Raw genomic sequence first — 14,683 nt, 5'->3', positions numbered from 1 at the left:
AATTCAGTTAGTAAGTACAAGTAATTCTCCCTATGTTGTCTTTCGCGTCTTTGTTTGTTGCTTTCTCGTGATACAATCTTGATGGTTACTCTGTGTATGTATCGAAGCAATTTTGGCAGTGAACTGCGCTTCGTGGGCATTTCGCGGCCCAGCTTGTTGCTGTGACAATAAAGAGTGCCTGTTGAGAACGCTTTGGGGAATCAAGAGCGCTTTATATTATTTGCCAAATTATAGTATTTCATTACTGTGACAATACCTTTTAAGTTGTAGGTTGGCATATAAAACACAACAGCTGCAGCCAGAAATATTTATTGTGCTTGTTTTGAATAATACATTGAGATGGAGCCTTAAATGGAGCATCTACAGGAATTTCACTGTGTATGATCGCCAGAAATTTTCTTGTCTCACATGAGTTCTTGTTAAAGGGACACTAAAGGTTAATATTAAGTCAACGTGGACTGTTGAAATACCATCCCATAAACCTCGAAACGCTTGTTTCGTGTGAAGAAGAGACCTATTTTAAGAGAAAATGCGTTCTGAAGCGTCCATGTACCTCTAGCGCAGTTCAAATCACCTGCCCTCCGTCAAAATGTTATTTTTTCTTAGAATCGAATAGAAGTAGGCACGTAGCATTTTCTTCCATCTTATAATTAATGAAATGGTCTTTTTAATTCGAGTAGTTGAGTACTAGTTACATAGGCCCATAAATTATGATAAGGAGTGCTTTCGTCATCGGGCTAGTACCGAAATGTCGCTGGGGGGTCTCAAATGGTGTCATGCATTTACCTCAATATCTCGGTTACTAAAGCTCTGTTCGCGATAATATTGACGCTTTAGACATTCTAGAGCATTGCTTTATCACTTTAACTTGACTTTCTGGTAACCTTTAGTGTCCCTTTAATGCGTAATGTGCATCTCGATGTGTGCATTGCTGTGTTTTATTTCTTTGTAAATGTTACTTCCACTATTTATCTGTATGTTCCGTAAGAAGTACCAGTTGTCACTTGGACTCAAGACTACTTATGGCAGCTATAGCACCCTTTGAGAGTGAAATAGTACAAGGTAAACACATAAGCCAGAAGATTGCAAAAGAAATTGTCAGTATGCACAGATTATTGTAAAAGTAAATTCCTTGAGACAGTGCCTCCATCTTGCAGACTGACCTAAACAGAATTATTTAATGTCAAAAATGGGCAGAAAATTAAACCCAAGTGAAATTGCATGTGCTTCAGCCAAAAACTAAATACATTCAAATTTAATTACTCGCCGAGTACAGGTGGCAGCATCGATTTCGAGAATGATGAATTCAGGGCGTAACATTTTCTTCAGACCTACATGTAAACATCATGCTGAAAGTAACTTTTGATGGCAGATTGATTTCTTAATTCTATTGTTAAAAAAATAATGAGCCACTCCACTCTGGTCGCAGCTTGTGTGCATACGCTTCAATTCTGAGCATGGGGCATGTTTTGGACATGGTTGTGAAAAGCTCTTCCATCCCAGCCATATCAAATGCCATACGAGGGCACTGAGAACAACTGTATCCATGAACGTGCTATCAAATCATAGCAAGAGCAGTGGTGACGAAGTGTTTGCTCTTTTTGCACACAAGAAAGAGCTAGGGTATTGCACACGGCCAGAAAAGTGACACTGCAATGGCTGACCATTCGCCACACCTTGTAAAAAATGTAGTGAAAAATGTGGCTCTTGCACAACTACATATGCCAATGGTGTGGGATCCTGAAAATAATATATTAACAAGTTGGAAACCATTCACAACTGTGCTGCTTGTTTTGCTGCAAATTCATGCACTCATGGGAATCATATAACTTGCCATTGCTTTTCCTGGATTTCCTTCAGTTATACCATGATGCCTTCCACATCAGTAAACAATATTACCTAAAACCCCCCACATGCCAATCCCTGTGAAGAGATAAACTGTTGCACCTTGGTTTTGAAATTATCCTTTCTCGCGCATAACTCGCTGGAAAAATTTGGCCGACGTAGTAGCCGCATCTGATAACTCGTTCCCCACACTGGTTGGCGGCATGGAAAATATTATCGGCAGCGATATGTCTTGGGCACTTCGAGTTTTCTTTTTGATACATGTGGTTCGAACTCGCCTCGCTTTGTTTTTGTCTTTCTCCCCTTCTGACATCACACTTGTGTACTTTGAAATGTACACCCACCAGTGCCCTTTGGGTTCTGTACATGTAGTCTTTAGTATAAATGTTAAAGACATGCTGCTATTTTATGAAACAACAAGACACTTACCTGGACAAACTAGTGCTGTTGTGGTGAGATGTGTTCAGAGCCAATCTCGTCCAAAGAGGCTTGTAGTTATTTTCTAGGCCCCACTATTTGCCATATGAATGATTTCTGTTTTCACGAGAACAAGCAAAGGCCAGCAGGCATGACAGCTTTAGTAACAATGTCTAGTAGTAGTCCTGCCAAGGGTTTGACGGACATTCACCATACATGTTCTTGGCTAATGATGGCGCTTCTTGCCGTGGCATGCCTGATATCTTCATGTTGGCCACCAAAATTTAACTTTTTCATCCACCATGCAGTTTAAGTTCCAATGAAGAGTGCCTTGCTGGAATGTGCTTCTCCTCGCACTGCAAACAGGCTTACTTAGTGGGTGATATGCTGACGTAGGTTCGATTCCTGCAGCCACATTCTGGTGGGATGACGTGCAAGAAATTGGTGCATATTAAGCCCAAGTGGTTCATCTGGATCCCTCGACCATGCCGTGTCCCATAACACGAGAGTTGCCTTGGGGCATTAAGTCCAGTGGTCTGATTTCATAGCAGGTAGTGTAACATAGCTGTTGTGAAAATTGCAATATGTCAATAATTGGATGTGGTGTAACATGTGCAAATGATTTCTATTTGTTCACATTTCTGCTCTTAAAGGCCTATGCTTTATGCTGTAGGTATCTGTAAAACTTCAACCTTGTGGGAAGTAGGACTGTGAAAATAACCTTTCCATAGTGAGTACTGGAGCACTAATGTAATGTGGTTGCTATTTTACTCCTGTTGGAATGGTTAAATGAAACTTAGTGTCTCATTTGGTTTCTGCTCAGCCTGTTTCTGAATGTAGAATTGGGGTTTCATATGTAATTTATGAGCAAACTGCCTAGGCCAAGCACAACTTATTTCGTGGTCTTCACTGTTTTTTGTCATGTAGGTGCTGTCAGCGTTTAAAAAAAAAACTGATGTCTGCTTGCCTTGGTGGTCACATTAACACCATGAAACCCACGGATTGGTTTAGAAACACCAAATGGCACTCTGTTAGGCATCCAAAATTTCAGTTGTCCTTGTACATTCATGTATTTAGGAGTAATGGTATTGCTATAAAGCTGTCTGGATGATCAACCATTTACCTAAATAATCGGTTGGTGACTGTTGAAGGCCGTCCCACACTTAAAGTATGGCATGCATGATATTTTCAGTGTAGTTCTGTTTGTATCGGTGCTGTCCCCATTAAGGTGGGCTTAATGCTTATTGTCCAGAATTAGGCAAGGCTTCGCTCACTGCTCCCATGGACAACCAAAAAAACAATGCATCGCGTATGAAAGAAAGACGTTAGGCCATGCAACTCCATGTAAAATTAAGTCCCATACTTTGTGGGGATGTGCGACTCTCACGCGTCCCCCGATATCTTGTTTTCCTGCATAGCTTCCATCTCCTGCAATCCGGCTGCCGCGTGGCCTGGGGCCCGCGGCGGTCGGTGTGGTTGAAGCGCAGTACAAGATGGCGCGAGTGTTTCGCTGCTAACACCGCCTCGCGGCGGGGTTAATTGGACGCTGAAAGAGGAAGGCTCTTCCTCTTTTGGTTCGGGACGGCAAGCAGTGCAGACGTCCCGCGCATGTGCCGATCCATGCTTCTGCAAGACCATTTCGCGTGGCCTCCTTCGAATGCACCACCGTTCGCGTGACAGTACGCGCGAACGACCAGGCATTGGTATCCAGCATGGGGCAAACATATTCGCTCGGTCGTAGCGAGTCGGACTTCCTAGGTTTGTTGCGCACCTAGCGGCATGTTTTGGATATAGCTGAGCAATAGAATAGCAGGGTTCATCAATTGCTGTGGCGTTGATAGCCTTTGAAAAAGCTATCTCAAAACTTTAAATACATTGTCAACGAAATAGCCAAGGGGCACTGTATCATATTGAAAAAGCTGCAGCGCTTCCCAAGTCTAGTTCTTATAGATATACAATATAACAATACAGTGATATGGCTACAAGTGGAGCAGGAGCCACCAAGCTGTGCTTGCAACAAAATGGCATAAATGTTTTCACTCCCACTATGTTGAGAAAGGTATACTTTAAATGTTTGCCTTTAGTTTAGGTCACAGAAGGCAAAGAATGTGGAATAGAACCTCCAGGCGTTGTAATCTGGCTTATTGATTGTTATTCAGCATAAGTTTGGCTGTACCGACTGGGTTACGTTAGGACTCAAAAGGCAACAGTCTTTGTATTATGTACACGTGGTTGGAGTTCCTTGCAATACTTTCTTACTAATTTTGGTTTTAAATAAACCACCATATGCATGCAACTTGTTGTATAGAAAGAGACGCGGGCAAATTCATGACTGCACCCACGCAGCAACTGAGTTGTGCTCCAACAAAAAAGCTCTTTGTTGAAAGGGACCTCCCTCAAGTCATCTCAAAATTTACCCCATATGTTGTGGGACCACGCATTACTTGAATAGCTTATTCCCATACCCCAATGTGTCACTGTTACAAGTCCCGAAATCTTGTGTATATAATGGATGTTTTAAAACATGCCTTTTGCACGGCCAATTCTGCAAAGGAGTTGCTGTGCAGGAAATTCTGGTGAAAGGGCACCGAAATGTGCAGGATTTTATCATACAACGTAATAAAAAGATCTATTCGAAATGGCCTTCTGCATAATAGTAATCTCTGCAACAAACCAAAGTTGCACACCCACACGGTATGCGCTCGTGCCCAATGTGAAGGCAAGGATTGGTTCATCCCTCTTTCAAAGGTATTAGTCGTATACGAAAGTGAAGTGGGCATCCTAAGAACCAGTGACCATTTGCAAAGAGCAAGCACGTGAAGGCTGTGGGGCTGTCTGGCCTAGCGTAAACGGCATCCTGTAGGCTACCAGACGTATGTATATCTGACGCGGCATTAGAGGCCCGGCGGCATGGCGCCCATGTCCGAGCGGCGACAGGTGTCACTAGCGCAGTGGACGCCCGCTGACAGCAAGATGTGCCGCTGTTCAAACACTGCTATCTTTGCTTACCCTATGGAATTGCTCAATGATAAAATAAATGGTACGTAAGCTTCCTCATTGCAAGAAATAAACTTTGGCAGGAAAACTATTCTTTAATAAAGCAATCATTCTGTGTCTGCTTTCCTGGCCATAATGACATAAGCACAAAACATTAAAATATGACCGTATAGAGCCCAGCATTTGATGTGAATGCCTGAACCACACTTCCGGTTTTGGTCGACTCGCACGCAGTTTGAACGCTGGCTAGTACATGTTACGCTGGCTGCAGTGATCGGTGTGGCATTTGCTCGACGTACCGCCATGCCGTACAGGTTGGAGGCACTGCCTTCTTGATATTGGGGCGAGCGCAAATACGGTGAGCAATGGAGTGTCGGCCGATATTTAGCATGTGCCAGCAAATTCAGGTGTGTAGAGGTCTTGCACATTTACTAGCAATCCTTAGTACACTGCCTTGAGAAACACCTCTGTATTGTGCGGTTTGACAATTTACAGAGACGATCACGCGAAATTGCTATAGCACAATTTGACCAAGGACCTCTAACAGAGGAACTTACTTTAGAATGCTGAAATCGCAGCGGAGGGTGATGAGGGCGGTGTTGCACTTTTTAAGGGCAACAGAATTGGGCACACTGCTGTAGCCTGAACAGATGTTTATAGTGCTGCAAGCGTTACTGTGCTGTGTGGTGACAGTATAAGGTGACAGCATTTGACTGTGATTGTACGTCTATGCTCCTTTCTTTCTTTATCTCTACTTTGCTATCGCTTTGCCTTCCCTCTCTCCCCAGGATAGGGTATCAAACCGGTTCTACCCATCGGGTTAACCTTCCGGCCTTTCCCTCTCTCTCTCTCTCACTCTACTCGCAATCCTAAGCGCTTCCTGCACACAAATTAAATTGCATATGCTTGCACGCATAGATCTCGGAGGAAATGACTACTGTGCAGCTAGGTCTGCGTTGGCCAACTGGGATGATCAAACTCATTAGTTACGTGACTATGTTGGCTGCCTTATAAGGGAACGCCTTTCTGTGCTGTCGGCCATGAGTGTTTATAAGGTATGCACATGACATGCAGTAGGCTTCAATTGTGTCTTGCTACAAATCAGCAACCAGTTGGCATTGAGTTGAGGCTTCTAAAAGAAACACTTTATTAGGCGGACTTGCACCTATTGAGAACTGCACAACTTCGCGGCGGCGATACCAGCAAACGTGCTCAGCTGTCAACGATGACCAGGCTGTTTGGTGCTCTCAGCCGAGCTCAATTTGAAGCCCGTAAGGAAACTTTAGGGAACATGCGAAAGACATCGACAAAATTCTGGAACCCGACATAGTCGTACGTGGCTCAGACCAGTCGAGATAAATCTTGTCACGTCTCGCATCACAGAAAAACTGATAATGCGCCGTTCTTGCCACTTTAAGAATGATCTAACAAAAGCAAGCTTCGCAGCATTATTCTAACCACACAATGACCTAAAAGCGGACAGGTGCATACTTTTCTCCGTTCCTTGTCCCGCGGAAAGCGAAAACAGTGCATGCCTTTCGTTGTCGAGCCGGCACACAGTGGTACACAACACCTTGCCATCCTGTTTTCTGCGACTGAACGCAGTTCAATCGCCCAGCACCTGGCTTGCAACACAGCAGCTTCACAAACTCCCCAACAGTGCTGCTTTACCATTACTGGATGGAACAGGTGTAGCGACTCGCCCCAATATGACGATCATGGAGCAAAACGGCGGCGCTACATCGAGGCACCCTACCGGAGATGGAATTGAGGGATGCTGAGCGCACAGCACACGGGCTTTTATCACACATAAAAAATACACAATGCACCCTGGATACAAATAAATGCAAGAAATGGAACCAATGCGAACCAACAAATACAACCCCAGCAATCGTAATCTCGCCACAGTCTGGCAATGTCCGCGCATGCCTCACAGTTGCTGACAGGCTTGAACATGCTTACTTGCAGTTACCGGCTTACTTTGCCTCAAAGTCCGTGGTTGGTACTCTCCACAATCTTGTAGATGTTGTCGCCCGTATCTGTCTCTGATGCCTGTGCCCCGTCGTTGCTAGCGAGACGTAGCGATGGGTACAGCTGCCACTTCCGTCCAGTGGCTTGTTCAAATGACGACGAGGTGCTCCGGGGACTGTGTTACTTGGCTTTGCTGATCTGCTTTCGAAGGGGGGTTGCTGCTGGAGTGCCTGGAACTACCGTGGTAGGCTGCAGCAAGTCCAGGGAGCCTCGCTCAAATGTTGAGGTCGACAGCCGCGCCTTGGAATGCCAGCATCACGGCCTCTGGAACTGAACACCCGCTCCTTTCGTCACCTGTGCGGTGCGGTGCTGATCAGGCAACCTTCTTCGGCCAGCTGCCTTTCTCCCAATCACGGCTCGGGTCACGCGCCTTGTGCTGTTCCGAACACATTCCTCACGCCATATGTTCTTTTATGTCTGGTTTCCTGGCCATAATGGCATATGCACAAGGCATCAAAATATGACCATAGACAAAGACGTTCAACAAAAGTGAACACTCCCACAGGGCCCAGTGGTTGATGTGAACACCTGAACCACACTTCCGGTTTTGGTAGACTCGCACGCAGTTTAAATGCCGGCTAGTACGTGTTACATTGGCTGCAATGATCGGCGCAGCATTTGTATTAGCTTCTGCTCAGTTGTGTGCTGTCTGGATGCGAAATCATTCATTTTTAAGTAAAATGTATGATTGCGAGTGATCTTTACAAGCCTCCATCGAGTCTGCCCTCTGTGTCGCGTGCAATTTCATAAAACTGATGCAGGCACCTTTGAAATGAAGATTTGCTCTATAAAAATGCGCGTTCCTGGCTTTTTATGCGTTCATTCAGTGTTGTAGCAAGCTTGGAGAGGTGTGTAATCAGTTCTGTATCGGAGCTTGGAAAGAACAGTGAGCGACGAGCTAGAAGGACTGAGATACAACGCCACTGCCGTCTAGAAGTCTACTGTTGCCGAAGTCGCCGATAAATGCTCGGCCTGAAAGGGCTCCGCAATGCATTCGGGGTAGACGTGCTCATGAGGCACCTGAATAGCATGCAGCTCGAGAAGACAAGCTTGTCGTCCTGGCCAGTACCGTCACCGTAGTCGGTCAGCCTTGGATACCGACTGCAAAACAAATGGAAGATGAATTCTGGTCGTCCGTCGTCGTGAATTAAATGGATGGGGAGGGGGACGACAGATGGAGCAGGGTTGACAGAGTGTGGCTGCTCAGATCTTGTTGATGATGAAGTGAAATGAGTGGGCTATTAAGAGAGATAACTACAATGACGGCAGAAGTGAGGTTCACTTCGTGGAACGAGAGTTGTTTATTTTTTTTTTTTTTTCCATCCTCTTGGAAAGACGGATGAAATGCACTGATCAGAAAGTGGTTCGAGCACGGTACGTTGGTCCCTGATGCGTCGGCTGCAACATTGGTGCGCATGCACTGGGTGTGTTTTTAGTGAGGCTCGTTTTCCTTTTTCCTTTCTTTTTCCCCCTTTCTTTCTCGACCTGACAGCAGACTGGACGTATTGCGGCAGGAGGGTTTCAAGGTGTTCAATGGTGGGATTCAAACCAGAGACCGCAGCCCAGTATCGCGATGCATTCTTGCCTTATTAGGCAATGGACGCATGCATGCACGCTGGTGTCGCACCAATTACTCGCCCACAGCGGCTACGAATTTGCGTGAAAAAAGTCAGTTTCTACTCACCGTGGCGCCGTCAACGCGTGAATCACATCGAGCGAGCTTCGTTTGCGACCCTTTACTGCCCACTTGATTGAATCATTCGGGCCAACTCTCGTAAAGGTATTCGAAAGGGCGGCGTGCAACCGAGTTGAGGGGAGAGCACTGTGGCGCTTTTCTTCGCTGGTGTTTAATCGCTTTCATTCACAATAATCGTCAATAGTTTCTGATATTTTTTCTTAGATGTCTATGAATGTTTCGTTGTTTAGCGACGAATGCTATTCACATGAAGTTCTCGAAATTGAAACGTTGGGCTGGGCAAGCCTGCAAGAACTGCGTACGTAATTCATGGGGTGGAGCAAATGGCCATCCAGACCAGGACAATTGTTTCCTCAGCGGCAGCGAAGGTCTTCCTATGTGCAGGTAGATCTGTGTGTGAGGGTACCACAGGCACAGTCCCCCTTGTGCCAGCGGGCCATGTGCCAGGGTAGGAGTGAGATTCCTGCTCCAATAGCCATTTTTATAGAAATGCAAATTCTTGCAGTGGCCGCGAACAGCGAGCGGATTTGTTCTCATGCACCCACACTGCAGTGTTGGCCTCGCCTTTTGTGTGATAACTGCCGTGTCGGACGCAGGGCAATGGCAGGCTTGAAGCCCCCGTCTGTACTTCGAAGTATTTTTGAAATCGTGCACGGCAGAATTTCTGTGCTTCGTGCCATGCCGTCGAAGAAAGGAGAGGAGTTCAGATACTGCACCACGTGTGCCTGTGATGTGAACATCTTGCATGGCGGCAAGTCTGACATCGAGGTCCACATCGCTTCGAAAAAGCATCAGGGATATGTGCGAGCTGCGGACAGCCAGCCAAGCCTAGCAAGTTCCGTACGCAGTGACAACGACCTCGGCGTGATTTGTGCAGAAAGCCTCTTCGCGGCATTTTTAGTCTAACACAACATCCCGTTGAGTGTCAGCGATGCATGCCGGACTGCTTTTCCGGAAGATGTTCCCCAAGTGCATAGAGGCGAAACGCTACACCTTTGGACGAACAAAGACGACATCAATTGTTTGGGAAATGGCCACCAACGCGGAGACTCCTTTGCTGGATGCCCTACAACAGCAAGTATATTCGATCGGTGTGAATGGCAGTACCAGTAGGTATGCGCAGCTTTGCCCTACTGTTGTGACATGTTTCGTTAAAGAAGGGGAAGTACCGTGTCACAAGATTGCAGATCTGGTTCTGGACGAGATGAAATCTCGGAATTTGCCTGTTGGCTACATGTACGGACAATGCCAATGTCATGATCAGCAAGAAAAACAGTGTTTCTACTGTATTGAGAGGCCGAACCAGGTATGATAGGGGTTGGTTGTCATCTCATCAACTTGGCCGCCCAAAAAGCAACTTCATGTCTTCCTCTAAAGGCTGATACGGCTTCGGTTGACTTTTTTTTTTTTTTTACCTAGAGAAAAGTTTGAAATGGAAAGATCGACCAGAAACACGTATGAAGTCAGAAAGGTGTTGAAGCATTCAGCGTCACATTGGCGGTCGTTGGGAAAGTATTTGAAGAAGCTGCTCGACCAGTGGAAACCACTACTCAGCTTTTTTCTTATGTGATACAAAGCAGTGCAACAAGCAGAGCTTCTTTTTGGAGTCATACCAAATTCCAGACTTTCTCACTAACCCCCATGAACCGTGCACTGACCCCAAAGTCTGCTGCACAAGAAGACTGCTGCTAGCCTCGGGAAGAAAAGCACCCACAGCGATGAACTTTCGCTAAAGAGGAAAGGAGCTCATTCTGTACCTCAAGCAAAAAAAAAACAGAAACTTCATACTAAGATTCTGGAGAAGCCAACCACTGGCCCCGTGAGGAGCACCTGTTTTATTTTTTGTCATCCAAGCTAGACAGGGCAGGCTGTCTTTTTCACCAAAATGTTATGCCGCTTTTTGAGAAGGCACACTGCCTTCTTCAGGCACAGGCTCCTCAGATTCATGTGCTGAGGGGCCTCTTCAACCACCTTTTCGGAGATCTCCTGACAAGATTTGTGCACCCAGGTGTTGTCAAGGCATGTCATTCATTGCTGTAAGTTGACTATGGAGCTGCAGAGAACCAGAAAGGTGATGAAAACATAGTCATCGACAGCACAACCTACTCTGCGGTTGAGACACTGAGCTGCATTGGGAGAGAGCTGTTCTCTGCTGCACGTCTATACTTAACGGTAGCATGCTATTACATTCGCCATAAATTCCCGCTAAAAGAGGTCAATCTCGAGATGGCTGAAGTTACTCAAGTACAAGCTCGCGAAACTGCTTCATTCAACAGCTTACTGGATTTTATTATGGCGCTCCCTGCCATCCTACCCCAGCAGAGTGGCAAATCTAAAGAAGCAATCGACGCACTTGAAGTCAAGTTTGCCAACTTGCAAGCATATCAGGTTCCAGCCGACATATTGAATGAGCCAAGGTGCAACGTGCAGTGGTTGCAATTGGGAAGTATCGACCGATCGCTCAGGTCCCGCAGAATTTCAGTGGTAATGCTGGGTATTATGTCCATTCCCCACAGCAATGCTGAATGTGAGAGAATATTCAGCACTGTGAACAAAACTCCAACGGAGTTTCTGTGTTAAACTGTGTTAAAAGGGACACTAAAGGAAAGAATGACTTCTTCTGCTTCAGTAAATTACTTTTCCACGACACTAAAAACGCCACTCTTGCCGCAACGAGACCCTTGGTCAGCCAGAAACAGCGCAACAACGAAAGACGGGTGGTGACGCCTTCTTCAAGTTCCCGCACTTGGTCGCTGTGACGGCATGGATTTTGATGGCATCTTCAAGAGTCTACTTAATTATACAGCGGTACAGATTGACTACATTGTGTTCTAAAGGAACCAAACATTACACATGGCAAGTTTCGGGAACCTTTACTCAGCCAACGCGGTCCAAATGTGAAAACATACTTTGGAATCCCTGACGTCCCAATGACGTACCGGCGTCGGGCTTACGGCGCAAAATTCAAATGCTGATACTTTTCTCATTTAATTAACAAACTATTATTTTAAAATGACTGCCTGCAGTGTTCTCAAGCAATACTTTATTAGCCTAAACTGATTTATTGTTTCGCTTTAGTGTCCCTTTAAGAAAACACTCGAAAGTCTGCTGACGGTGAAGGGGCACCAGAATGGTACTTGCTTTGAGCAAACCTACATGGAGAAGTTTCTGAAGTAGGCAAATCAGCAACAGCAAAATCATTGCAAAAATTGTGCCCCAATGGAGTTTTCAGAAAACTCTTTACTCTCCCAAGACACGGATTTCACTTGTGATTGTAGAAACATGGTAAGCTTGTCGCCAAAGGTAAACCCCACAAAGAAATTGCTGTCGTGCACCTTCCCCCCGCCGCGATAGTTTTATGAATTTCCAAATCTTCAGGCTTAATGGCACATAGTTTAGCTCGAAAGGCGAAGCATCTATTGCGATAGCATATTAGTAGACATCTGCACAAAGTAAAGACAGTAGCTTTATAGGCCGTATGGAATTGTAAGCATTTGCTGACCAACTAAGTTGACGAGCATGGTGTCACGCGAGCACAAGCAAGCACACACTCCCTGTCAAAATGCTGGGGGTGAAGCGCGGGCCTTCGCGCTGTCCCCATCGGGGGTCCGGGTAGGGGGACCGACTGTACTGTACGGCGACGTTGTCGCCCCTGGGCATGAATGCGCGCCTGGAGTGTGTGTATATAGTTGCGCTATAATAAACCACGGTAATTCATCACTCTGGCTTCGCCGTACGGTCTGTTGGTGAAGCACATTTTCAGGCACTCACACTGTGAAGACGTTAAAGAAAAACGTGTTTTTAAAAAGTGTCTGTGTTTCTGTTGCAGAATGCACGTTTTCTGTGATTTATTCATTTATTTTATTTGTCCATACTCTGAGCCCTTTTCGGGCTGTTACGGGGGGGGGGGATACAATCTTATAACAAAACAGTGGCATGCGGAAATAATTAATCAGTAATTATAAACAAGGCATATAAGCACAAGCCATACATATACGATTAGTAATATATTTCCAAATTTCTTTCAAAGAAAACCACAGAGATAATTAATCAGTAATTGTATAAGTACCGGGCATATTGCACTTACAATTAGTAAAACATTTCCAAATTTCTTTCAAAGGAAACCACAGAGTCAACATTTTCAAAAACCTCGGAATAAAGTTTGTTGCAGTCAACAATTGTTTTAACCAAAAAAGAATGCTTAAAGACATCAACTCTAGAGGAATGAGGCATAAAAGCATAGCTGTGATTAATCCTTGGTGATATTCTGCCAGGAGGTCGCAAGTACGGGCTGGGATCCACGTTTAGGTTTTGCGTTTGTAATTGGAACATGAATTTTAATCTAGCAACCCTCCGGCGCTCAGCAAGTGTAGGAAGGTTAGCCCTATCAAGTAACTGTGTAACTGATTGTGTTTGATTGTAGGAGGAAAAGATAAACCTGGCAGCAAGACGCTGTATTTTTTCTAGTTTATTAACGAGGTATTGCTGGTATGGAGTCCCAGACTATACTTGCGTACTCTCGACTAGGGCGAACAATTGCCCGGTGTGCACTTAGTTTTACATCAGAACTGGCAAACTTCAGTTTCCTTTTTAACAAGCCGAGCTTTCACTGTGCGGATCCACAAGTGATCACCACATGACAGTGCCATTTTAGATCATGTGTTATAGTTATTCCAAGATATTTCATTTCTTTTGTACGTTTTATTATATCACCGCCAATAGCATAGGAAAAAAGCGCGGGTAGTTTCTTATTTGATACAGTCATGCAAGCCGACTTCTTAAAATTAATTTGCATATCCCATAAGGTACACCAGTCATTAATAATCTGCAATGACTCATTCAATAAAATTTGGTCACTGGCGCTTTTTACCCGGCAGAACACCAAACAGTCATCTGCAAATAGTCGTACTTTAATCAGTGGGTTAATGTTCATGGCTATATCATTAATGTATATCAGAAACAGTACTGGCCCCAAGACTGACCCTTGTGGAACGCCGGACGTAACTGGCAATGTTGACGACCGCTCATTAGAAATTTCTAGGAACTGTTTTCGATTCTTCAAATAAGCCTGAACCCATCGTACGATTTTCGGACTAAGACCAGCGTCATAAAGCTTGCGCACAAGTTTTGAATGGCAAACCCTGTCAAATGCCTTGGAAAAAATCCAAGGCTATGACATCTATGTCTTGTTTATTGTTTATGGCTGAAGCAAAATATTGAACTGTCTCGAAAAGCTTGGTCATGGTGGAGAGGTGCCTGCGAAATCCATGTTGTTTAGCATATATTCTTTTTCGTTTCCATGTAATCTGTTGTATACTTGCAGAGGATGTGTTCCAACAATTTACAAACAGTACGTGTAATAGAAATAGGACAGTAATTGTTCACGTTGAATCTGTCTCCTTTGAAGATCGGCACTACTCTGCCCATTAGCCAATCATCTGGTAAAGTACCGGTGTCTTAATGATGCCCAAAAGATTTGTCCGAAGAATTCATTAGGTGTGTCGTGTGGCCCTGATGACTTCTTACAATTTTGGTTTCAATAGGAGCTCTCATACTCCTTCCTTGGAAATTTGAATTTCGTTTCCACAGGTGTCCCGTGATTCCCGCGTCGGGGGGTCGAATTGACCAGGCGAGAACACTGAGCAGATGTGATTGAATTCCTTTGCCACGAGGTCTGGCTTGCTGCAAGGGCTATCG

The 14,683-nt window shown here is 45.1% G+C and overlaps 1 protein-coding gene across 5 annotated transcripts in view; it reads left to right on the top strand.

The window, feature by feature from the left end:
- Positions 1 to 14,683, top strand: part of LOC135917159 (high mobility group protein DSP1-like) — a 122,483-nt gene that overhangs the window by 6,990 nt on the left and 100,810 nt on the right. The window lies entirely within an intron of this gene.

The sequence above is a fragment of the Dermacentor albipictus genome, chromosome 5 (genome assembly GCF_038994185.2).
Source record: "Dermacentor albipictus isolate Rhodes 1998 colony chromosome 5, USDA_Dalb.pri_finalv2, whole genome shotgun sequence".
In the NCBI taxonomy this organism is placed as follows: domain Eukaryota; kingdom Metazoa; phylum Arthropoda; class Arachnida; order Ixodida; family Ixodidae; genus Dermacentor; species Dermacentor albipictus.
Note: the sequence above shows the minus strand (reverse complement) of the source record. Positions and strands in the feature narration are given on the sequence as shown.